We start from the raw sequence: 27742 nt of genomic DNA, 5'->3' as shown, positions 1-27742 counted from the left end.
TATTCCCAGCTCTTTTAAATTAAAGAACCAATCGTGAGCCTTCATTTTGAACATTGTTTTAAAATCATGTTATATGTAGAAAGCAAATAATGTTTAAAAATAGAGATACTGGTTTTAGGAGATAAGTGTTTCACATTTATTTCTTATTTACCTTTTTTAAAAGACAGATTATGTAAATTCTTCAAATTTAAATGTCTAGGTATAAAACTGAATAAATAAAACAAGTTTTAGTAAGAAAACTATTTTCAGACTTAATACTAACCAGCTATTGCTAATATGCTATAAAATGCTACTTAGGAAGTTACAGACTCCAATTATTATAGTTAACGGTCTCAGTGGCCTCACCTTGCCTTAATCTAGGACATAAAGCATGCAGAACTTGTAATTTAATTATCACCTGTTAATATTGGCTCTAAATTCATTTCTCTCCTTTCAGGATGAAACTGCAGTGATGAGCCAATTAAAAATCATTATCTTCCTACTGAAAACACCACCCTGCTAAACTACACCCACAGTATACAAATCTGCTGAGACTTTCAAGAAGAAACTTACTGCCTCTTACCTTTAGGGAGTGCTGAATTAAATTATTTTTGGCAGCTTATAATTCTAATATTTTGTTTTAATTATTTATTTTTTTGAGATAGGGCCTGTGTTGCGCATGCTAGTCTCAAACTCCTGATCTCATGCAATCCTTCTGCCTCAGGCTCCCAAGTAGCTGGGATTACAGGTGTGCACAAATCTAATTTTGTACATCTCTAGATTATATGAAGATCATATTTTTTAAATTATTACATACCTTAAAAGCCATGAGAGAAGTGGAGAGTTATGTTATTCTACAGTAATAAATGGCAGAAATGAAATCTATGCTCTTACTCATATTTCCATATCATGAGATGTAGCAAAACATCAGAGAATGTGGTACTATAAAAGGGTTGTTAGCTTATAAAATCCCATTGATATGTACTAGAGAAATGTGCAGTTTATTTACAGAAATTTATTAGAAACTTTGTTCTTTGTGTACTCTCCTGACATTGTGTACCATTGTACTGAAATCTAATTTTATAATTGACCCATGGGAATCAAACTCTGGAAAATTGATTTGTGCTAACCAAACTCAAAAGAGATTGATTTATAAACTGGTAAATCACTTCTTAATTTACTATGAGAATGCTACCTAATCCAAAAACCTGAAAAATTTATGGTGTGTTTTCGAGTTTCCACTACTCTCAGTTCAGGTACTATAGTGAATAAAGAGGTGAAAAACACTTAGTCCCCATCCTCAATGAATTTGTAATCTGATGAGAAGATTTGGACAGCAATACATAGAGTACAAGTAAGACTAATGCGTGAGTAAATGCGTGAGTGATATGTTGTGGTTAAATGTGTAGCAGAGGTTTTTGTTTCTGCTAGGCATACTCTTATAGTTAGGAAACCAAATTATAATTCAGTGGATATGTTTTAAGAGATATTTCTTTCAAGCCATTATTGAATAATAAATTAACTTTCCTTTTTCTCTGCATGTTTCTATATAAAGAATCAGGACCAACAACCCGTAATTAGGACACCTTTGCTCTTGAATATGCTGTAGACACTACAAAATTTTTAAAACTCTTAACATGTGCAGATACATGAAAAGTTCACTCTTGTTGCCATTATTACACCAGAATCTTTCCTTCTGTACTGTAGATTGATTCTAAAGTTAGTGCATAAGGCAAAAATCAAATTATATATAGCCAAAGTGCTCTAAAAATTTCATAAATGGCTTATAGAATACATACTGGTGTTGTAAAACTGTTCAATGATATACAATTATAATGTTTAGTAAATCATGATGTGTAGTAAAGCATACATAATCCAAACAGTTTTAAAGTATTTTAATTGCAGTATTTTAAAGTTGTTTATACAAAGGAATCTTAATAAATTAAATGTATGTGCCATGTATATCCTCAGTCATCATACCCAAGTTTGTAGTTTTCTTCCATTGAGTAGATTTCCAGTGGGCCACTGTCTAACAGTATATATTGGGATACTTATCTGTTAAAATACAAGATAGTGTTGCTTTTGAGGAGCTTTTCTATAGCCAGCCTATTTTAGACTTTTTGCGTGGATTTGTTTTGTGTGGTAGAAGTAAGGAGATGATGAAAGTATGATTTCATGACTCACATAGTTTATTGCCATACAAAGAGAATTTTTTCCTTAGGTTCCTAGTGCTTAAAGAAGGGGAGAATAACGTGAACAGATCTCATGGGGAATATACTCGATAGGTGAGATACGTGAACCACAAAGTGACTAAGTTCCAAAACTATTAAAGGCGTTGCCCAATAGGATGGAGCCGACTTCTGTGGAAAATAGTCTAATTAAAGATTGAGGCCGGGTGGGTGGCTCACGCCTGTAATACCAGCACTTTGGGAGGCCTAGGCCGGTGAATCATGAGGTCAGGAGATCGAGACCATCCTGGCTAACAGAATGAAACCCCGTCTCTACTAAAAATTACAAAAAATTAGCCGAGCCTGGTGGTGGGTGCCTGTAGTCCCAGCTACTCTGGTGGCTGAGGCAGGAGAATGGCGTGAACCCAGGAGGCGGAGCTTGCAGTGAGCCAGGATCGCTCCACTGCACTCTAGCCTGGGCGACAGAGCAAGACTCTGTCTCAAGAAAGATAAAAAAAAGATTGAAGTGTACCTTTTTACAAGCGGTTCCTCTGGAGAAACTGGCTTGACCAATACGGTGGAGATCTATTACCACAGGTAAGGTCCCTCAAGGCTGGAGGTGGTGCCAGTAGTGGCAGGCAAGGCTTCAGAGATTAGCTGGAATGATGTTGCCCTGTGGCAGTGTCACAGCATGTCCTCTTGGTCTTTGGAGAACATGTAGCTTGCCACAGTCTTAGCTCTCAAAGTGTCTGTCAAACTCTTAGATTTACATGTTTTGAAGTCGAGTAGTTGAGGTCAGCAACTCACATATGGGTTCTGATAAAGTGTGTTGTGACATTCGCAAGGGGAGGGGTACCACTGTCACATTCTCTAGGGGATGGGGGAGAAAACACTCCAGGTTCTTATTATAGCAGAACATATTCACGTAGCAAACTATGTAAGTGTTTGGAATCATTTCACAGCAACATAAGAGGATTCTTACTAGTCTCAAACATCCTTCCTAGATTTGGATGTTAGTCATACTTTTCTCTAATTACTATATTCATCCAAATATATATGCAACTGACTGGCATTGGGTCCATGTTCTGTTTCCGACCATAGATAGCTTACCAACCTACAAGGAAATCAAGCCCGTGACTTGGCTATTATTTGCACTGTACTCCATCAGCTGAGCCTCAGAACGCATCTACCTGAAAAAGTGATAAAATTGTCTCATTTAGCAAGCACACTGAAGCAAGACTAGCTGTGTTCAGCCTGCATCTAAAAGTGTGTTACTTTGTGATTTGGCTCACTATAATAGTAATTTTGAGGTACTTATTAATGATAGTGTTTATGGTACTAATTGGTGCCTGATCATTTCTACAATAAGGTTGGTATTATTTCCATTTTTAGGAGATCAGAGTTTGCAGGATTTGCAAAAGCCTTGATTTGAAAGCCAGTGGCAGAGCCAGGCCAGAATGATGGTTTTCCCCATCTAAAGTCAGTCAGTGATGTGCTTATCTATGAGATCATGGCCATTATACCAAGTATTGGGAGGACCTGATGAAAGATGCTTTTTAGGATTTGGCATCAAAAATGTAGAGCTCATGCTCTGGAATCCAAGAGTTGTAAGAATTTCGCTGTTCTACTTAAGGGCTGGGTGACTTACAGCAACTTACTTCAAACTTTTCAAGCCTCAGTTTATCCCCCTCAGGGATTTTCAGATAGTTAGATGAAATAATAGGTAAAGTGCTTAGCACAGAACCTGGTATATGATAAGAGCTTAGTAAATATTATTTGTTTTTTGATCTTAAGAATGTTTAGAATTTCAAGTTTTCAGCAGTTTTTATGTACATCTCTTATGTACATGTGTATTGCCAAATGAAAGCCTGTTTATTTTTCTTCCTAAAAATGACTAGATATTATATAACTCTATAGATGTGCTTATGAGGGCACACATAATCACCACCACTCTCAACACCTATTTTTGGAATCTTAGTTATTCCTTCCATAATATTTTCTTAATCTGCTATAATGTGAGATATATGACTACAGCTGAGAAGTATTAAAAGCAGAACAGGAAACCACAGAAGTTTCTTAAAATAAAAATACAAACTGAGCTCAGAAACATGATGTTTATATACATATCTGAAAAGGAAATGTAGCCAGTGAGCAGAATACACTCAAAGCCAACCACAAATAAGCAGTAAAAAAAAAAAGAGAAATACTGCAGTTTATTTTAAAATTGCACACATCTTGCTTTCATTAGAGTATATAGGAATTTCATTGTAAAATACTTTTTAAAAAATGTAACGGTATGTGTGTGCTTTGACTGAATAATTCTACTGTGATGTTGATTATACTCTAAAGTATACATGTGAAGCTAGAGTTGAATATGAGGTACTGCCTTGTTCTTCCAAACTGCAATAGCGTGTATGCTATGTGGCCAAACCCTGTCCTCTGCAGAGACCAGCAAGTCAAAGCCATGTTTCTCAGAGCTTGGTTACAGGAGCTCTTGGTAGCACATGTACATATATGTAAAATGTTTATAGATAGCTCTTAAATTTTAAAAAGTAATATACAATAAATTTTATGATCACATTCTAATTGCAAGTGAGTTGGCTTTTGTTTTTGAACTGACAAAATTTCCCTTTGAAATTCATTTACTTATGCTTTTTTAAAAAGTGTGTTGATTTTTAAAATCAGCATGAAACTAGTATGAGGATACGGACAAAGTACAATGTTACACTCAGCTGACTGAAGTTTTGGGTACTCTGAACTAAACAGAAGTGGATAGTTGATATTTTAATTTAAAATACTACCTGTTTGTCATACCTAATTTTTACTTGAGAGAAAAAAAAAACATTAATGTCTATTTTATTTGTCAAATCTCTATAACACCCTTTAATTACTACATTTTTAGTAGCAGTGATTTGCTGACATTTGTGCAACCCCTATGTTGTGATCCATATACTTCTCAGTGACTGAAGTCTTTTCTTTAAAATTAGTCCTGCTATATGTTTATATAAATCTTTGGGAAAGGGGTTTATTTTCAAAATGCTGTTTGACTCTCTTGTGAGATTGAATGTCTGTTTTCAAAGTACTGAAAAATTTAAAATACATAATTATGAAGTAACTCCTCACATCTGAAGAAATGTTCCACAGAGATTCCACCATGTTTCTTCAATAAGAGCGCTAATTTTATCTCAGAGATGGTACTAAGACATGGTGATGGGAGAGATAGATGTTAGAAAGACACCTCTCTGAGGAGGTGACCTTTACATTGAAATTCTGAAGAAAGTAGGGCAGGTAAGCTCTAAGCAGAAGGAAAATTTGTAAAGACCTAGGGCAGAAAGGAGTTTGGTCTATTAGACAAACTCAGAGTAAGCCTGTGCAGTGGGAGCTTAGTGAAGGAAGGGAAGAGAAGGAGAGAGAAGTTTGGAAAAGTAGGAATGAATCAGTGGGGCAGTCTTTCTCCCAGATACTGTCACTTTATCATAAACTAATTTAGTGAAACTACAGTAGAGCTAAAACTGTTACTTTACCTTGAATATAGAGGGAAAAAATGCTGAGAACGTTTGAGTAATGTAAAAAAAAATAACAGAAAGAAACCTCGTGAAATTGCTAAACTTCTCTTTTGGAAATTTAAAAAAATTGTTTTGTTGAAATTGCTGTACTCTTGTGGTAGTGACTAAGTCTCAGGAGATCTGATGGTTTTATAAGGGGTTTCCCTTTTTGCTTGGCCATCATTCTCTTTTTGCCTGCTGCCGTGTAAGATGTGCCTTTCGCCTTCCACCATGATTGTGAGGCCTTCTCAGCCACGTGGAACTGTGAGTCCATTAAACCTCTTTCCTTTATAAATTACTGGTAATTTGTAAAGGAAATTTCATTAGCAGCATGAAAACAGACTAATACACCCCTTCCCTCTTATGCCCAGCCCTTTCCCATTTCTTCTTTATTAAAAAAAAAAAATTATTTTTCTAGAGACAGGGTCTTGCTCTGTCACCCAGGCTGGAGGGCAGTAGCACAGTCCTAGCTCACTGCAGCCTGGAGCTCTAGGGCTCAAGCAATTTTTCTGAGCAACTAGGACTACAGGCACATGCCATGACTACAGGTGCATGCCACTATGCCCAGCTCATTTAAAAATTTTTTTTTAGAGACTGGGTTTTGCTATGTTGCTCAGGCTGGTCTTGAAATCTTCGACTCACGTGATCCTCCCGCCTCCACCTCCCAGTGCTGGTATTATAGGCATGAGCCACCCGTGCCCAGCCTCACTTTCTTCTTTAGTAGGTGTCTCTGCCCTGTGCCTTCTGCTCATAATTAATGCATACGTCCTACAGTCAGATGAAATCTTCCTGAGAATTGGTTTCCCTGACCTTAATCTTCTATGGTCCTGTTTTTACCTTTTGTGTTCTGTGCCCAGCTCTGTTGGAATGCTTATGCACCTACTATCAGTGACTTTGGTTGGGCAGGGAGGGTTTCTAAGTCCATATGCTCCCCCTTGATTTAGAATTGGATTCTCTAGGCCGGGCACGGTGGCTCAAGCCTGTAACCCCAGCACTTTGGGAGGCCGAGACGGGCGGATCACGAGGTCAGGAGATCGAGACCATCCTGGCCTACATGGTGAAAACCCGTCTCTACTAAAAAATACAAAAAACTAGCCGGGTGAGGTGGCGGGTGCCTGTAGTCCCAGCTACTCAGGAGGCTGAGGCAGGAGAATGGCGTAAACCCGGGAGGCGGAGCTTGCAGTGAGCTGAGATCCGGCCACTGCACTCCAGCCCGGGCAACAGAGCGAGACTCCGTCTCAAAAAAAAAAAAAAAAAAAAAAAGGATTGGATTCTCTAGTACTCTGTATTTCAGGTACAGTATAGGTTAAGTGATTTTTTTTGTGAGCTGCCATGGGATTTAAGCACTCTATGTAAAGTAATTTAATTAGGTAAGTGAATTCCAAGCTCTAAGCACTAAGGTAGGTAGACCAAGTTTTGAAACATAACTAGTTTAGAATTTGGGAACTGTTTGAGTTAAACTGTATTTTCATCTTCAGTAGTCTTGTTCTGTGACTCATTGTGAAGGTCCACAGTAATGCCATTGATAGTGTTGTTAATGAATAGAATCTGCATGCCTCCTCCTGTTCTCCTGACTGGAAAGAGTCAATAAATAAAGTATTAAAAAAATACTTTATTTAATTCTTCTTTTCTAATCACGATTTTTAGATAATCTTATAAATCTGCCTGTTGACATTTTTTGTTTTTATTTTCCCACAATATACACAATCTGAAGATCATATTTTCATCTGTCTTGTATAGGCTTGGAATAAAGGTAAGGTATAGATTAGCTCTGGATTCAAATCAGATGGTCAGGTAAGATCTCTTTCTGGGAAACTGTGGTAAGAATGTGTAGAAAAATATTCCTGGCAACAAAGTTAGAAAAACTATCCAAAATTCCAATAAATCTATAATTTTCACTGTCCGTGAAGAAGAAAAAAAATGTCAGTTGATCATATGGCATTAGTTTATGCAAGTGTCTCAGAGGCAAGTAAGTTATGGGTATTGTTTCAAGTATGTATAGGGTTGAATTTGTTTAGGAAAAAAGCCCTCTAAGGTAATGGGTGTGTGTTAGTCATTCTGTAAGAGCTCTGCATTATTACTCTGCTGGACCTGCCTGCCAGTACCCTGGCTAGCTGAAATTCAGGCACATGGAGCACCAGTTATCCCCCTGAATTATGTTAGTATTTGGAAGGGGCAAATTACTTAATAAAAGATATTGTATAACATTTTATGAATATCATTTAGAAGTAACTGCTGATAACTTTTTCTGTCAATGAGAATTCAATTCACAATTATAAAGAATAATATTCTTTATTTATAATATTTATAATAAATATTATTCTTTATAATTGTGAGTCTCAAGTTTTAATGTTGACTTAGATGAAAATAAAGGAGTTTTCTTGTTTGGTCATGGTGTTGGTTATGTTAACAATATATTGTTAGATGCTGTTTCCCAGTGTTTGAGACTGCTTTGCCCTGGAGAGTGCAGAAGGTGGGAGGCGGAATGGCTGCTTACTGTGGGATTTCACAAAATTATATTATTGGTCTTCATGGTCTAAAGATTCTTCTCCATCTCCCCACTTCTTTCCCATCCAGGGGATTATTCTTGCAACTCATTTTTTAAAACAGCTATTTCAGTTTGAGAAGTTGTTAATTTTATTTATGATTGTCTGTTTGCGATTATTTTTATTAGGTATATTTTATGAAATGTCAACAAAATAAGGTGATTTACACGACTCTTTGTAATTGCTAATACTTTAATTTTACTTATTTATTTTTTGAGACGAAGTCTCGCTCTGTAGCCCAGGCTGGAGTGCAGTGGTGCGATCTCAGCTAACTGCAATCACCGCCTATCCGGTGCAGGTGATTCTCCTGCCTCAGCCTCCAAAGTAGCTGGGATAACAGGTGTGTGCCACTGCACCCGGCTAATTTTTGTGTTTTTAGTAGAGAGGGGGTTTCACCATGTTGACCAGGCTGGTCTTGAACTCCCAACCACAGGTAATCTGCCCACCTCAGCCTCCCAAAGCGCTAGGATTATGGGTATGAGCCACCGTGCCTGGCCTTACTTTAAAATCTTAAACACTGGTTTTACTATGTGAGCGTATCAATGGCATATTTGGGAGAGAAGTTGATATTCATATCTTAAAATGACTCCAAATTTTTGTTTTGAGTGAAATCGTATTCACTATACATAATTTATTATTTTGCGTTTTCTATTCCTAACCAAATTAGGCATTTTAAAAAACTGAAAAATCACAGCTTTGCTTGTGGGCTCCATTGTGTGTAGATAATTAAGATCCATGGTTTGAACACCATTTAGGCTTATCAATACAAGGAAATATTACTCCTTAAACAAAAAACTGTTGTAAGATTGTGTCTTTTTCCATAGTTTCTTAATACATTCAAAAAATGTGCAAAGGACCAGACATGAAGAGAACGGCAGTTTTTAAAAATCAAATTGTGAAAAGGTTAGTTGTTTTTTTGTACCAAGGAGGTAAGAGTCGGGAGGAATAAACAGGAGTAAACTGTAAAGAGTATTGTAATGAATGTTAAGGACCTTTTACTTTAACTGAAGTCTAAGAAGGGTAGTTGAACACTTTTAATTAAATAAGAGTAACATTTTCCAGTTTGAGTTTTAGGAAGTACTGGCAGAAATTGAATAATGAGTTAAAGGAAGAAAAGTAAAAGTCGGAAGAACAGTTAGAATGTTACTTTATTCATGTGGGTGATAATTGACTGGATGTTGTTGTAGGGGTCAGGGACTCAGGGTTTTAACTTAAGCCATGTGTGGATAACACATAGTTTTTTTTGTTTTTGTTTTTGGAGTATATTGCAATATAAATTCAGCTGTGGACATACTGGGTTTAAGGTGTGTAAGACATTGATGTAGAAATGTTCAGGGAGCAGTTGATCACATACATTAGCAAACCTTGAGGAAAATCTAGATTGGGAGTATAGATTTGGAATCTAGCAAACGATGATTAAATTTAGAGAAGTAGATGATATCAACAACTATATAGAATGAAATAGAAGGCAATTGGCTTTTAAGAGTTGAGCATTTTATCCATTTGATTTTTTTTTTTTCTGTTTAACAACTAGTAGGCATTCCAGTGACACTGCGTACCTTTTTCAGTGCATATGTATATTATTTTAGGCACATTATGGATTAAGTTGACACCTGTGAGCCACTCAGTGAACCTAATTATTATTTATTTATTTTTTTGGAAAAGATATTGAGGTTTTTTTGTTGTTGTTTTGTTTTGTTTTACAAGTGTTGGGGTGTAACTTGCTTGTAAATTTGGAGCCCGGCAATATCTGAAAATATATTTTCTTCTAGAGTCCTGCTTAGCTCACCTTTTCCCATTCTCTGAAGCTTGATGATATATACTTATGTTGTAGACCTTTTAAACTAAATTATTCTATGTTATTGTATCAATATGATTTTTTTGTAGGCAACTGAATAGGGAAATAGTGTATCCATCAATGAAATGCATTATTTCTTTAAACAACAACAACAACAAAAAAAAAAAAAACAGGAAAAAAGATTTCAGTTTCATGTCATATAAAACTATTAATAAATTAACCCCACAATTTATCTAAACCCTTAACGTGCTCAAAGTGATAGTTTTGTTTTGTTTTGTTTTGTAATTTAGGAGATTGCTCCGTGTTCTGGGCTGGGGTACAGTGATGCAACCATAGCAATCCTACTACCTCAGCCACCAAAGTGGCTAGAACTACAGGCATGCACCACCCCTCCCAGCTAAGTTTTTTGTTTGGTTGTTTTTGGAGACAGGATCTCACTGTGTCACCCAGACTGGAGTATAGTGTCACGAGCATGGCTTACTATAGCCTTGACCTCCTGGGCTCAACCAGTTCTCCTGCCTCAGGCTCCCAAGTAGCTGGGACTACAAGGCATGTTCTACCACACCCAGCTAATTTTTGTATTTTCTGTAGAGTTGGGGTTTTTCCATGTTTCCCAGGCTGGTCTCAAACTCCTGGTCTCAAGCAGTCTTCCCACCCCAGCCTTCAAAAGTTCTGGGATTACAGGTGTGAGCCATTGCACCTGGCCTTGATGTCTTACACTAAAAAGGGGAGCAACATTTCTACCCTGGAAAATTTGCTCTTTGGACATTGATGTAATTTTTATTATTTATTTATTTATTTTTGAGATGGAGTCTCGCTCTGTCACCCAGGCTGGAGTGCAGTGGCACGATCTTGGCTCTCTGCAACCTCCGCCTCTGGGATTCAAGCAATTCTCTTGACTCAGCCTCCCGAGTAGCTGGGACTACAGGCACACACCACCACACCCAGCTAATTTTTGTATTTTTATTAGGATGGGGTTTCACCATATTGGCCAGGCTGGTCTTGAACTCCTGACCTCGTGATTTGCCTACCTCAGCCTCTGAAAGTGCTGGGACCACGCCTGGCCCCTGGATGTAATTTTTTAAAATCAGACTCATTTCAAATTCTGTCTTAGCGTAATTTAGATTTTTGTGTCTTGACAATAATGAAAAATATTTCTTCTTTTTTTTCTTTATGAGATAGAGTCTCACTTTGTTGCCCGGGCTGAGTGCAGTGGCACAGTCTCGGCTCACTGCAACCTCCACCCCCCAGGTTCAAGTGATTCTCCTGCCTCAACCTCCCGAGTAGCTGGAATCACAGGCGTGCACTACCACACCTGACCAATGAAACACACTTCTAATGATGGTTGTTGACTGCTTTAAATGAATAATTTAATACTTTTTATGATGTATGTATTAAATAGTTCTTTGATTTGAGTTGCAACTGTTATTTACACATTCTTTCCCTGTTTGCAAGCAATCGTTTTAGGATCATGTTCTTTTCAGTGGCTTTGCTGTAAAGGAATCACTTCGTTTCTGATTATTGCATTTGCAAAAATGATTGTTTCTTGGCTTCCTTGAACTGTGTTTTATCATTTGATACTGTGATTCAGTGTGCTCCTAAAACATTTCCGTCTGCCTGGGTTGTGATCTCTCTATTTTAGATCACTGTGCCACAGCTGCTTGGATAGCCTTCTGTCATCTATTTTCAATAGTGTCGTATAGCATCCCGCATGGTTTCAAGGATGATAAATTGGTTAGACTCCAGGGCTTGCTCTGTAATCCTGCCTTGTCTGTTAATGTCAAGAATATCTCACAGCTGATGCTGATGAAACTGCTTAAAGAAATCAGGTATGATCTTTAGCAGAGCCACATCTCATTTCCATATAGTGGGGTTAAATTCTGTTTTGATCAACTTCTTGAGGGCAAAGTCCTCAGAGTCCTACATCATGGAATGCACGATTGTGTGGTAGAGACAAAAAGTCATAGTAATTTAGAAAAACCATCAGCTTCTTGTACTGGCTTCTCACAGATTGTTGCACTTGAGCGCATTACATCTATATGCTGGATGAATAGGAAGTTTTCCAATAAAGGAGGACACTCCAAAAGTAGGTGACAGCTTAGCTTGATACGTAAGTGCTAGCTGCTATCATTGTCATCATTATTTCGTTTTTATTATTATGATTGTGAGAATTGGATAAATTGGGAAGGAAAGTAAAACAGACTAAATTTTTTCAACTTATTTGATACAAAGCTAGTTCGAAAATCAAATAGAATTACGAACATTTATTAGTGTGGATCATGTCTGAGTGCTCAGGCTATTTATCTCGTTAACACAATTTCATATAAGTAGTTGTCTTTAATAATTGTAGAATGTCTTCACCTCTTTGGAATGCTGTAACAAAATACCATAAACTGGGTGGCTTATAAACAACAGAAATTTCTTTCTTACTGTTCTGGAGGCTGGGAAGTCCAAGATTGAGGCACTGGCAGATTTGCTGTCTAGTGAGAGTCCCCTTCCTTGTTTATAGAACAGCACCTTCGCCCTGGCTCCTCACAGGGTGGAAGGGGCAACTAAGCTGCCTCAAGCGTCTTTTCTAAGGGATCCTGACCTAATTACCTCCCAAAGGCCCCACCTCCGAATACAGTCAGCTTGGGGGTTAAGATCTCAACATATGAATTTAGCAGGGACACAAACATTCAGACCATAGCAGAAATATCCATAAAGGAATAAGAAAGATTACAGGTAGTTCAGTTCTTAAAAGGCATGATTTTATTCTGTAGATGAATAATAAAGCTGTTTGTCTAATTGGTATTACAAAACCAGAACAATTCAGCTATTATGTTTATTTTCATGAATTTATTGAAATGTATAATGAGTTTTTAATACAAGACAAGCATATTGAAGTGAATTTTTACATATTAAGAGCCGTCACTTTATAGTTTGACAGATACTACCTTTGAAAGTAAGCTAATCAGTTCATTTTGGTCAAGTATTTTGTATACTCAAGAGTAGGGAGTAGAATTTTGAATTTGAGGTAAAATGTTTTCCTCTGTCGATACATATGGCTTATATTTTAGATTTTCTGGCCTTTCAGTTTTCATACATTATGACCTGTTGCCAGAACCCATATCTTCATATTTGGGTCAGAAAATATAATTTCCTGTTAATAGTGGTCCCTGCTGCCTAACCTTCTGATCAGTTACGGTTTACCCAAGTTGCTGAATTAGAAAGCATTTAAAGTACTTGCTATTTGAAAAGCACCTATAAAGGATTATGAAAAAGAGCTCTATTTGAGGCTAATATGTACAAATACTTTCTGATTTCAGGGTAGGAGTAGAGTTCAAAATGAAGCAAAGTTTAAGACGCACATATACAGATGCTATTAGCAGTACTTGTTTCTGGGAAGACTAAATATAGTATTGCTATTCCTGATGGTTTAAATAGACTGGTTATAGATTACTGTGGGTACAGGGCAGACGTTGTAATAGAGGCTATGAGATTTTCTTCACATGAAGCACTAAGTACTATTTCTTTCTTTGTGTTTGCTCTTTAGTTCTTTTCAAAAGGTGAATTGAATTAGATTTTGCTTCTGTCTTAGGTAAATCCCCCACTTTCAACCTCTGCAAATTTGCTACTCTTTTATTGTCTCTATAAAAACCAACCTTGCATGAATTGTGTCCCTTAAGTGCTGTGATTGTGATTCCCTTTTTAATCTATAGGACACAATTTTCTCATGTTTGTCTTTTCTTATCATGGCCTTTTTTAAGTGAAATGACATACCAGAAAAGATCATGATGAGGCCCAAAAATACTCTGGCAATTTTGTATACAGTTAGTCCCTGTTATCAATGGCTCATGCTTCTCTCTTTCTTTACCATCTTTAATTATTTGTATGTGTGTTTTTGCTGTTAGGTATTGTTAAGCACTCAGCTGTTGAAGTGTAGGTATGAAGTGCCTGACAGGCCATTGAAAATAAACGCAGATAAATTACAGTTGTAGCAGAGGTTCCAGTCCTTGTTATTCTTGATATGATACCCTCATTGTCTCTGGCGAATTCCTGTAGACCTTTAAAGTGGCTTGTCAAATTGCTTAACAGAATTAGACTTTTTCTCTAATGCTGCTAGTGGGGTCGCATCTAGAATTGTCTTTCAATGTGATCTAAAAATAACATACTACAAAATTACACAAAAGAGACATTTGGACGAAAACAACCAAATGACTGAGAGGAATAGCCATTAAAGAGGACAAAAAACAAATTCCTGAAAAACTGAAACTTAGCTTCAAATAAATGGAATTGGGCATTATGCTGCTTTTTCCAAAACACCTGATAATTCTCAGTACCTAAGAAAAATTACCAAACATTTTTCAAAGAAATTAAGGTCTGTACTGCAATACCATTATTTGCAGTATTGGCTCATAATCACTTTATGGAGTAAATATTCTAAGACTATTAATAAATAAAGACTGCTTAAACAATATTTGCCTGCTTCTATAATTATATTGTAATTACATTTTATCATATACAGTGAAATATGTAGCACCTTTTGCAGGTGGAATTCTCACTGCTGGTTTGCCTTAAAATATTGGCGTTTGGGGATATTCTCTCTGCTAATTAATATTGTTTGTTCTCTTACTTCTCTGTTCATAATGAGACAGCTCTCTGTTAGACATAGAGGAGAAAAGTTATCTCACTTGAGAACTTTATGATACCTATTTACAAATGCATTTTTGTGGAAATATAATTTTAAAGAATGTCCTAAGAGGTTTTAAGGCTTTTATTAGTACCTTAAAATACATGTAGCATTTTTTTCATTTTATTGCAAAGCTACATGTTAATACTGTAATGCTAATGAAATATTTCAGATTATTTTATGCATCAGAACACAATTTCTTTGACATCAGCTTCCATTCCATTTATTTAAATAGCATTTTTTTTTTTTTTTTTAAAGTTTGGTCTTTGTTTTATTGAAAACAATTCAGGCAGGATGCAGTGGCTCACGCCTGTAATCCCAGCACTTTAGGAGGCGAAGGCAGGCGGATCACGAGGTCAGGAGTTCAAGACCAGCCTGACCAACATGGTGAAACCCAGTCTCTACTAAAAATACAAAAATGAGCTGGGCGTGGTGGCGTGTGCCTGTAATCCCAGCTACTTGGGAGGCTGAGGCAGGAGAATCACTTGAACCTGGGAGGCGGAGGTTGCAGTGAGCCACGATTGTGCCACTGCACTCCAGCCTGGGCGACAAAGCAAGACTCCATCTCCAAAAACATAATTCAGCAAAAGAAGCAGTACACAAGAGGTAAAATGACTTGCCTACCCTGGTCCCACTGGTGCAGTGGCAGGGCTGGTATCAAGACGCTTACCTCCTCTGCCATCCCTACAATAATCTGTATTTTTTTGTCATAAATAAAAAGTTAGAGTATCACTTACTAGGGAGACAGATGAGATCATAGCCTCAAGCAATCCTGCAGAGCACTTCCTGGCAGAGGCTGGCTGGCTTCTTGTATTTGCTCAAGCAAGCTCTGTGAGTCCTGCTTCCTTATTGTCATGGATCTCTTTTCATGGTGCATCCCCATTCCTACATTTAATCACACACATCTCAGTCAGAGCTCTCGGGCTTTATTATGAGTGGAGTTGACTGCTAGAGAGGCCCCTCTCCAAACTTTTTTCCGTACCCTATTTGCTCCCAAGACATTTCTCCAGGGGAGGACATTAGGGAAAAGGAAATCTGGAGAGAGTGAAAAGGGGTAATGCTTTCTCCAAAGTTCTCTGAAGAAACCACTGAGTCTTTGAAAATCTTCTGATGGAAGAGGTAAGGACTTTAGCTTTCATCTTCAAGGTCCTTCATCTCTATGTCCTGGGGGCTTTTGTCTTCTTTTGCCCTTTGAGCTGTGGTTCACTGGTCCTGGCTGACTTTGAGGGGGATTTCACTTCCATAGCTGCCTTCTCTTTCTGGGCAAGTCAGATCCACTAGAGGAGTTTTCTGTGCTTCTTCCCTGATAGAGTAATGTTGGTAGGTGCACTGGATGCCCACTTCTTGAGGTGATGTGGCGAAATCAATCCTTTATCTGTCACAGCCCCAGCCACCCAGTGCCTCAGTCACAACTCCCAGTTCAACACCTGCAGGTGCCTGAACAGCTGCTTCTTCGATTCCAGCTGGAGAAAAATATGCAAATCAAATGGAGGCAGTTCACTGCAACCTGGAACTGCTGCACCAGGCAACCCCAGTTCTTCATTGATCTCATCTTGGGCAAGACAAGAGGGCACCCGGAAGCTTGAGGAAACAAAGTTGCGGTCCCCACACAGCCACCATTTTGGGCCGATTGATCTTTCTTCCGGGAACCTGAACTAGTATTGATGGTGGATAAGAGGAAGGGAAACACGGGATAGAAGAGGGCAGTTCCCCAGCAAAGGCCCCACCCTTAAGCCTGGAAACCACGGCCCTGAATGAGAATAGTTATCCCTGTTTTCCCTCCCAAATGTTACATTTTTGGTCCGCCCTGCCCCCCCCTTATCCTGTACCCATATAAACCCCAAACCTCAGCTGGTAGAGACACAAAGCAGCTGAACATCAAGAGGAGTAGCAGCACTGATTGTCAGAGACTACAGATAGATGTGGCTTAGGTTCAGACAACGTGGCTTCAGGGAAGGATCACATTCTTCCGGCACCATCCCCTTTCCAGCTCCCCTTTGACTGAGAGCTGCTTCCACTGCTTAATGAAATCCTCCGCGTTCATCAACTTTCAAACCTTCATGTGACCTGATCCTTCCTAGATGCTGAACAGGAACCCAGGTACCAAGAGGGCAGAGGTAAAAGGCTGTCATGCTGACTCTCCACTGAGCTGGTTAACAGCTGTCTGCAGATGGCAACTGCTAAAAGAGCATCAGTTGTAACATACCCCTAGACACTGCTGTGGGGCCAGAGCCCAAAAGCACTTCTGCACCTGCTTGCCTGTGTGCTCCCCCTCCCACAAGGGGTTTGAGCTCAGTGGTGGTCAAATAAGCAAGCCATACCCCTGTTGCAAGTCTCACGAAGGGGTCAGGGGAATTCTCCCATCTTGGTATCTTTGAAAGAAAATGAAAATATACTAAGAAGGCAAATAGAGTTGCTGGGTTATTTTTGTCATTAGTTTTGATGTCTGTCTTTATTGCCCACTATTAAATTGACTTATAAATTTAACACAATTTTTGAGAGATTGTGTAATATTTCCTTATACAGTCATTTTACTCATTTCTTAATGCCATTTCTTAACACTAAACAGAACCATCTTTATTAACCCCCCAAAAAACCAACTCACTTTTTTAGTAAACATTCGACAGACACCCATTGAAATTACCTCAGATGTTTATTCATTTTAGTCAGCTTACTTTGAAAGCTCTTTTGTATTTTAAATTGTGTTCTTGGGTAAACCGAAGGAAATTTTCTCTGAGACACTTGAATATTTCTTATCTGAACTTTGATTTTAAAAAATGGAAAACAATACATACATTTTTAGTATTACAGAGCTGAAAATTTGGTGTAAAATAACTAAAACTATACCTCCTAACTGAACTAGGTGTCTGATTCATGCTTCTCAGTTTCAGGTACTCTGAAAATACTAAGATTTTTTTCTTTGGAAATCTTTACACCTAAATTCAACGTTCTAAGCATGTTTCTTTGCCAGAGTATGAACTGATAAAGGATAGAATGAACTGCTGAAAGAAAGGAAACAAACCCTTGGAGACTTTTATATTCAAAAATATTTTTGCTGTTCCCCAAATTCAACTAATTAGAGATTCATTTGACTTATCACATATGTAAAATGTGATAAAATTCAGTTGCTCCTAGGCAGACAGAAGAATGGATCAAAATAGAATAGAATAGCTGAAAGTCTAAGAATAGACCCAAGAACAAATGGAAATTTAATATGTGAAAATGTTGGGAGATCCTACATTTTAAGGACATAAACTGCAAAGAATCTTGAACATTCTTCAGTGGTTTTATTGTTAGTAATAATAATAGTATAATTTTAAAATGTTAAGGTGTTTATGTATAAAAACAGTTGTATAAAGTATGTTATTAGAAGCCAAGATATTCAGTATAAGACAGATTACTAATATAAAATCAAAGAAATTGAAGAATAAACCCTGTAATGTCATGAACCACACCCATATAAGACAGCAAATCTAACAGATAAATATTGTGTGTTCTGGCTGTTCCACCAACCAGCTGTTCCCACATCTCTCTCCTTCTCCTTGGCATTCCCTATACCCTGAGACACAATATTGAAATTAGGCCAGTTAATAACCCTACAGTGGCCTTTAAGTGTTCAAATAGAATGAATACCCAGAAGCTTCTCATTTCAAAATCTGTAAATGATGAAGCTTAGTGAGGAAGCTATGCTGAGCCAAGATGGGCCAAAAGCTCCATCATTTTCGACAATTAGCCAAGTTGTGAATACAAAGGAGAAGTTCTTGGAAGTAAATAAAACATGCCATTCCAGTGAACACATAAATAATAAGAAAGTGAAACAGCCTGGTTGCTGATATGGAGAAAGTTCTAGTGGTCTAGATAGAAGATCAAAGCAGCCACAATATTCCCTTAAGCGAAAGCCTAATCCAGAGTAGGCCTTGACTCTCTTTAATTCTGTGAAGGCTGAGAGAGGTGAGGAAGCTGCGGAAAAAAGTGGGAAGCCAACAGAGATTGGTTCGTGAGGTTTAAGGAAAAAAATCAGTCTCCCTAACATAAAAGTGCAAGGTAAAGCAACAAGTGCTGATGGAAAAGCTGCAGCAAATTATCCAGAAGATCTGGTTAAAAATCATTAATGGCCGGGCGCGGTGGCTCAAGCCTGTAATCCCAGCACTTTGGGAGGCCGAGATGGGCGGATCACGAGGTCAGGAGATCGAGATCATCCTGGCTAACACGGTGAAACCCCGTCTCTACTAAAAAATACAAAAAACTAGCCAGGCGATTTGGCGGGCACCTGTAGTCCCAGCTACTCAGGAGGCTGAGGCAGGAGAATGGCCTAAACCTAGGAGGCGGAGCTTGCAGTGAGCTGAGATCCGGCCACTGCACTCCAGCCTGGGCGGCAGAGCGAGACCCTGTCTCAAAAAAAAAAAAAAAAAAAAAAAAAAGATTAATGAGGTTGGGCTATACTAAAGGCAAGATTTTCAGTGCACATGAAACAGCCTTCTATTGGAAAAAGAGGCCATCTAGGACTTCCCTAGCTAGAGAGGAGAAGTCAGTGCCTGACTCCAAAACTTCAAAGGACAGGCTTACTCTCTTGTTAGGAGCTAATACAGATGGTGACTTTTAAGTTGAAGCCAATGCCCATTTACTGTTCCAAAAATCCCAGGGGCTTCAAGAATTATACTAAATCAACTCTACCTGTGCTCTGTAAAGCTAGGATGACAGCACATCTATTTACAGCATGGTGTACTTAATATTTTAAAGCCTCTTTTGAGACCTACTATTCAAAAACAAGATTCTGTTCAAAACATTACTGCTCATTGACAATATAAAGAGATGAATGTTATTTTCATGCCTGCTAATACAACATGCATTCTGCAGCCCATGGATCAAGAAGTAATTTTTACTTTCAAGTATGTTATTGAAAAAATAGCTTTTATAAGGCAATAACTGCCATAGGCAGGGATTCCACTGATGGATCTGGGTAAAGTCAGTTGAAGACCTTGTGGAAAAGATTTACTATTCTAGATACCATTAAGGACATTAAGAATATTTGTGATTTACAGGACAAGGTCAAAATATCAACATTAATAGGTGCTTGGAATAAATTGATACCATAGTCATCTGTGGTACCCCTCATATAGATGACTTTCAAGACTTCAAGTGGAGGAAGTGACTGCACCTAAGGTGAAAGTAGCAAGAGGACTAGAATTAGAAGTGAAGCCTGAAGATGTGACTGAATTGATGCAATCTCGTGGTCAAACTTGAACATAGGAATTGCTTCTTATGAATAAGCAAAGAAAGTGGTCTTTTGAGATTGAATCTACTCCTGATGAAGATGCTGTGAACATTACTGAAATGACAACAAAGGATTGAAAATATTACATATTTGTAGTTGATGAGGCAGTGTTAGGGTTTGAGAGATTGACTCCAATTTGGAAAGTTCTACTGTGGGTGAAATATTTTGTGAAAGGAAGAGTCAATCGATGTTCATTGTTGTCTTATTGTAGGAAATTACCACAGCCACCTCAGCCTTTAACAACCACCGCCCGATCAGTGAGCAGCCATCCACATCAAGGGAAGACCGTCCACCAGCAAAAGATTACAACTCACTGAAAGCTCAGATGATTATTAGCATTTTTAGCAATAAACTGTTTTTTAAGGTATATACATTTTTTAGACGTAATGCTATTGCATGCATAATCGACTACAGTATAGCATAAACATAACTTTTGTATGTGCTAGGAAACCAAAAAATTCATATCATCACAGTGGTCTGGAACAGAACAGCAGTATCTCTGAGGTATGCCTATATTTGTCTGCTTTAAGTATCCAGTGACAGTTTATCAAATAACTTACAGACGTCTTGGTAAATCATTTCCTCAGCATTTCTTCAACTCAGTCTGATATCCCTTCCAAAAGCAAAAGATTAAGATCTTTTAGTGTGATTTGTTAAAAAAGTATACTTGGATGATAGTAATCAATCCTTTTTTTAAGGGTAGGCAAAACCCATTAGTCTCTCTCTTTTTTTTAGTTCTTAAATTTTATTTAACTTTTCTATACCTGCTGACAGCAGAAATACCCATGCTTTTAACAACTAAGGCATTTGTTTGATTTGCTTTCTGTTGGCACCCTGTTTTTTCCCACAGTTCTTTAAATAATACATTGGTCCCAATGTAAATTCTTTCAGTCTAATGTGCTTCCTCAACTATCATGCATAGTCAACTCTCTGAGAGCTAGACATCTCTGTGAACATAAAGAAGTAGTTGTCAAGCCAGAGGCACTTGAATGGGGGTGGCTATCTTGTTTTTAGTGAACTATGGTGGGTGTCATGGGGTCACCATGAGATTAGAGCAAGTTGAATAGCAGGAGGTTTTTGGACATGAAGTTTACCTGCATCTAATTTTGATAGGAATGGCATAGGATATGTGGAAGTGTTTGCAGTTTAAATGTTAGACATTTAGGCATCCTACCCAGTAGTTCAGGAGTAGTTCCTTTAAGTAGAGGTAGGTTAGGCTGGAGAGAGCTTTAGAATCTTGAAGGCACAAAGAGGTGAACGTGAGCAACTCATGGAAAGCATCATGGAGTATGTGTCATGCATCAGAAATTATCCTCTTCTGAAATACACCAAATACTGTATCTGGCATAACAGTTTATGGAAGTCCACCAGATTTTTGACTGTAGGATAACGAATGTTATGGTTGAAATGATAATCTACTAACCTATTTCTATCAGGTGATATAACCAGGTAAAATCAACATGGGTTGTCAGTGCTTATGTAAGACTGGGCAGGGTGCAGTGGCTCACGCCTGTAATCCCAGCACTTTGGGAGGACGAGGCAAGCGGACCACGAGGTCAGGAGATGGAAACCATCCTGGCTAACACAGTAAAACCCCATCTCTACTAAAAATACAAAAAATTATTAGCCGGGTGTGGTGGTGGGCGTCTGCAATCCCAGCTACTTGAGAGGCTGAGGCAGGAGAATGGTGTGAAGCTAGAAGGCGGAGCTTGCAGTGAGCCGAGATCATGCCACTACACTCCAACCTGGACAACAGAGCAAGACTCCGTCTCATTAAAAAAAAAAAAAAAAAAAGAGTAAGTAAGACTGAAAACAGTCTTGAGAATAAATAAAAGGGCTAGGCACGGTGGCTCACGCCTGTAATCCCAGAACTTTGGGAGGCCGAGGCGGGTGGATCACCTGAGGTCAGGAGTTCAAGACCAGCCTGGGCAACATGGTGAAACCCTGTTTTTACTAAAAATACAAAAATTAGCTGGGCATGGTGGTGGGTGCCTGTAATCTCAGCTGCTCAGGAGGCTGAGGCAGGAGAATCACCTGAACCCGGGAGACGGAGGTTTCAGTGAGCCGAGATTGTACCATTGCACTCCAGCCTGGGCGACAAGAGCAAAACTCCATCTCACACAAAAAAAATAATAATAAAGTATAATAGAGGTTACCAAGTGTAGGGAGTAGAGGTGAATGGAGAGTTACTGGTTAATGGGTACAGAGTTTCTGTTTGGGATGATGAAAAAGTTTTGGAAGTAGATGATCGTGATGATTGTACAGCATTGTCAGCATACTTGATAACATGGAAGTATACCCTTTAAAATGGTTAGAATGGGAAGTGTTACATTATATATATTTTACAACAACAAAAAACATAATCATTTATTCTCAATTAAAAAACAACCTGAAAATTATAAATAGAGTGCTTAGGAGACCATAGGCAAGATGCCGAAACCTAGTCCAAAGTGAGAGTGAAGCCACTGTGGGCCAGAACCATATGGCAGGGCTATGCAGCCTTACAGCAGCAAATGCCCAACCTGCACATGGTATGATCCAAGCAAACAAGCTCTCCAAGTCACCAATATTAATACTTAATCCTGGGCATACCTAGACTGGCCTTACAGTCTGAGGCATCCAAACTTGATGTCCAGGGGTGCCTATTTATTGAAGCCAGGTTATGAAACCCAATTAATAAAGTATTTGCACTGTTGTGCATTTGGATTTTTAGTTGACTCATTAAAATATACTTTCCTAAAAATTTAAAATTATTTCATAGAACTTCAGGTTTTGTTTTAGTATTACCTACTATTATCAGTTTCTAGAGGTTCGCTAAAATAGCTCTTGGGGAATACACTTTGCTCTTTGTAATCATTTTTGGAAAAATAGTTCTTAGGAAAAAATTCATTATAGTTAATTTTTTACAGAATATATTTCCTGAAACTATGGAAGGTTTGTTCTCTAGCAGATATAATTGTTTTTTCAGAATGTGTAAGCAGATACCAACAAGGTTCCTTTCAAACATCTCTTTCAAAAAACACTTTCTCATTTATCTCCATAGATATTTTCCTACTTTGAACAGCCTACCTATTGAAAGGGTATGTAATACTCAGATTTACTATTATTATGATTTTCCAGTTGTTGTATATGAACATGACAAGAAACATCATTGTATCTTTGCTTTTGGCATTCATGCTTACCTATATGTGGACCACAATTGTAATCATTCCATTTTAATAAATAAGTAATAATGGATATATACAAGTTTATGTCTGCATATATAATAATGGTTATATAACAACTAATACTTTTTCAATGCTTGTTGGTTTATGAAATGCTATTTGTTTTACATACATTGGAGACATTTAATACTTAATTCTATGTGGTAGGTATGTTATCACTATTTTGCAGACGATAAATCTGAATCCTTGGTTTCAGGATGGTTGTTTACTTACCCAAAGTCATACAGCCAGCCAGTAGCATTTTATCACACTTCATAGTCAGAGTTCTTATCTACATTATAAGTTAATGTTTAGGTAATTCCTAGAAATCAGCCTAAGTGGCCAGTTATATTAACTGCTACTTAAGCTATATATTTTTAAATCTTAGTTCTGTAATAATAGTAGGTTTGCAATAGATTTAGAATGTACATACAAACCATAGTTCAGGAATGTGGCCACAGTTTGCCTGTGTATTAGCACATTCACCTGTCTCAAAATTTTTATTGGGCCTCTACTATGTGCTAGATACAGGCATGATACAAAGATTTAAAAATATGGCCACTGTCACAGGAGGCTTAAAAATCTCGTTATTTTTCAACCTTTGTTTTTAAACCCATACCTCTTTTGGATAAACAGACGAACAAAACACCATCCCCTCAATTCGAAATCTCAAAATAAATTAAATTCATTTCTTACCATCTGATTTTCTTTTGTTTCCTAAGCTTATATACTGAGAGATACTTCATTAACCAAATATTCTGGGCTTCTGAAATTTGAAGAGCCAGTAGCAGTGAAACCTTGAAGAGCCAGAGAAAACAGCGTCATTTCAAGGAGTTTATTTATTTATTTATTTTTTTGAGACGGAGGAGTCTCGCTCTGTCGCCCAGGCTGGAGTGCAGTGGCCGGATCTCAGCTCACTGCAAGCTCCGCCTCACGGGTTCCCGCCATTCTCCTGCCTCAGCCTCCCGAGTAGCTGGGACTACAGGCGCCCGCCACCTCGCCCGGCTACTTTTTTTTTGTATTTTTTAGTAGAGATGGGGTTTCACCGTGTTAGCCAGGATGGTCTCGATCGCCTGACCTTGTGATCCGCCCGTCTCGGCCTCCCAAAGTGCTGGGATTACAGGCTTGAACGCGCCCGGCCCGGAGTTTATTTTTGAGTTTGGGTAGTGCGAGTTCACTTAGGAAGAGTTTGGATTGTGAGGGATGTGTGTATCATGTCTTAAAATAGTATATCAATAATAAATAGGATGAAAGGGTAATTTAAGACGTTATTACCCCTCCACCATTGTTCTATTATGTACCCATTGAATATAAAAATATTCCTCAGGAATACCTATTCCTCTCCAAAAATAATTGTCACAGTAATTTAATAACTGAATTTTGTTATATATCTTAATGTTGTGTTTGTGCTGGCTTACATATATGTAGGTGAGATGGTTTATCATGTTTTAATACCCAAGTATTGGGTATTAGAAGAATTGAAAGATTATCTACATAACAAGAGTGTATAGTTTTTAAAAGATAGAGTCTGTTATGGGTTATGCTTAGACAGATGGCAGAATGGAAAGACCTCTTTTAAAATCAGCTTTTATAGTATGGCCTAGCGAATAATATGTAACATTATGCTAACACACTCAACTAATTTGTTTACTCATTCATTCAACAAATTGAATGCCTGATATACATGAGACTGTGTAAACTGTATCTGCTTGGTGCCTGGCCCCAAGGAGATTAAAATCTAGTTGAGTTTTCTACTATTCAAGAGATGGTATTTGTAGTCTGGAAACAAATAGCTTGGGTTTGCATTCTGGCTCTTCCACTTCCTAGCTGCTTAGCCTTGGGTGAAGTGTTGAACCTCTTTATCTCTCAGTTTCCTCTTATGGTTAACACACACACAAAAAAAAAAAAATGGAAGAGGAGGAGGGAGGGGGATGATATTAAGAGTATCTACCTTATGGAGTTTTGTGATGTTAATTAAATAAACAAATATATGAAGAGTTTTGTAACAGAATATTGCATAGTATAATTAGAGCAGAATATTACCTAGTTAATGAAATAAACAACTGTATGAAGAAGTTTTAGAGCAGAATATTGCCCAGTAAAATGTTGGAGACAGATGCTTAGAAAAACTGCACGTTAAGAGGTTCTGAGCTTGGTCCAGAAGGGTCAGGAATGACTTTCCTTGAGATGTGATATGGGTCTGAGAAGTGAAAGATGAATAATATTGACAGATTGAGAAGAGAGAGGAGTAGAGTAAGAAAATCCCAGGCTGAGAACAGCAAGTTTGAAGGCCAGGAAGGGGCAATTCAGAGTGGCTGAGGACAAATATAGGCCACAACTGTTAAGTGAGGGTGCAGCAGAAGTGGTGATGGAGGCCAAATCTTGCAGAGCCTTGGGAAGCCTGTGAAGGATGGTTGTCTTAAAAGCAAGAAAGTGACACGGTCAGATTCTCATTTTACAGAGATCCCTCTACATGCGTTCTGCAAAATGTATGTGGGGATCACAACTAGATGGCTGTTGAAGGTAAAAGATCATAGCTTGGAGTAAGGTGGGAAACAGATAGAAGTGGATACATCACATTATATTTAGGGGATAAAATAGACATGACTTAATGATTTATTGAATTTGAAGTATGAGGGAGAGGAAATGTCCATGAAGACTCCCAAAGTATCAGGTAGGTGACAAATAGATTGCAGATTAAGTCATGAAAGTGGAAGGGATATCCTAAGAAGAGATTCAAGGTATATGAGAGTTTGCTGATCAGAAGTTTTAGAGCAGTGATTCTCAAGATGTGGTCCCTGGACCAGCAGCATCAGTATCACCCGGATACTTGTTAGACGTGTAAATTATCAGGTCCTGCCCTGGATTTATTGAGTCAGAAACCCTGGGTGTGATGTCTCCCTAATCTGTGGTTTAACAAGTTTGCAGGTGATTTGAATGCACAATAAAGTTTGAGAACCACTGTTTTAGAGGCACAGTGGAAAAGTTGAGGAAGAGAGACAAATGAATGTTAGAGTCAAGCCAAGGACTTAATTTTATGGGATGATAATGCTTTCACATAGGGGTCAGCAACTATAGCCAGTGGGCCACATCTGGCCGACCACTTGCTTTTGGACAGTCCGCAAGCTAAAAATGGTTTTTATAGGTTTTTTTAATCGTTAAAAAAATCAAATGACTATTTTATGACAAATGAAAATGACATGAAATTTACATTTTAATACTCATAAAATTGTATTGGGACACATTTGCACTTAGTTACATATTGCCTACATCTACTTTTGTACTACAATGCAAGAGTTGAAAATTGTGACAAAAAGTTACACAAGGCTGAAAATTCTTTTTTTTTATGTATATATATTTTTTTCTTTCTTTTTTTTTTTTATTATACTTTAAGTTCTAGGGTACATGTGCATAACGTGCAGGTCTAGCCCTTTATAGAAAAAATTTGCTAACACCTGCCTTAGAGCATTACTGTATTTGTTGGCTGACGAAAACAGAAAAAAGCAGCATGGGAAGTTTAATACTCTGGTCTGTAGGCAGAGGATGGGCTCTGTGCATAATGAACAGATGTCTAAGCTTGCTTGGTTTGGAAAGATGTGTACAAACAACATGGTCCTTGTTTTCTGCCATATGGGGGCCTGCAGTCCCAGAACACGCAATTTTGCCTTAGGTAGTAATTTACCTGGTGCTTTTTGTAACAAGTTTTGGAGAGATAGTTTTTATGAAAATGGTTCAGTATTTATTTCATACAGTGATGTTTTATTAACAGTGTTGAATGCATGTTGTGTAAAAATATTCTATATTTTTACTAAATTGTGTAAATGGTCTGCTGAGATCCTCAAGCGTGTTCACCATGAGTATGACTTTACAGTTTGGTGGGTAACATTCAGCCCTATCATGGGAAAAAAGTGAACTTGGAAATTCTTGCTTTTGGTAATGGTGGATGAGCTTGTTATAGACCACGCTTCCTGCCAAGAACAACTAGAAAAACTGAGCAAAACAAAATCTGTTTGATGGCAGTGAGGACTTGAGGTATCAGGATTCTAGAGAAGGAAGTACAGAGGGAGAGACACAACTCAGTCTCTACCCTTAATCCTCAGTCATTCACTAATTCTCAGCAGTAGCTAAGAATCTGAGCAGAACTCTGGTACTGTTCTGGGACCAGAGGTTAAAAATTGGAATTCAGAGATTGCTAAGAAGGAGTGTTCCAGGTAAACACCCAGGTTTTCATTTGAGATCCCCAAAAGGTAGAACAGCACTCAGGTGTTCTACCTTTGAATACCCAGCTTTCAGTCCTCTCAATTCTTGGTTGGAATAAGGTGATCTGCCAGAGCATTACTTTGATTTTGCTATTGTTACACCAGCCTCTAAATCAGCAAAGCTATTGAGCCCAATAATTAAGTCCTCTATGTGGACTCGAGGAATAATAATCAAGCCATTGGGGAGGAAAAACCTTTCTCTTCTGAAATAACAGAACAGGAAGAGAAAGATCATTTTCTACTTCCTGCATCATGGAGGTTAAAGGTGGGAAGCCCATAAGAAGGAGACTTCTTCAG

General features: G+C 38.1%; 1 long non-coding RNA gene across 1 annotated transcript in view; it reads left to right on the top strand.

The window, feature by feature from the left end:
* Positions 1 to 2627: 2627 nt before the first annotated feature.
* The window catches only part of LOC116418723, a 142004-nt gene continuing 116889 nt past the window's right edge, over positions 2628 to 27742 (top strand). The window contains exon 1 of the long non-coding RNA XR_004228862.1: positions 2628 to 2744. This is a non-coding gene — a long non-coding RNA (uncharacterized LOC116418723). The remainder of the gene's footprint in view (positions 2745 to 27742) is intronic.

This window comes from Piliocolobus tephrosceles, chromosome 2 (assembly GCF_002776525.5).
Source record: "Piliocolobus tephrosceles isolate RC106 chromosome 2, ASM277652v3, whole genome shotgun sequence".
Taxonomy (NCBI): Eukaryota; Metazoa; Chordata; class Mammalia; order Primates; family Cercopithecidae; genus Piliocolobus; species Piliocolobus tephrosceles.
The sequence above is the reverse complement of the archived record's forward strand: the minus strand, read 5'-3'. Positions and strand labels throughout refer to the sequence as shown.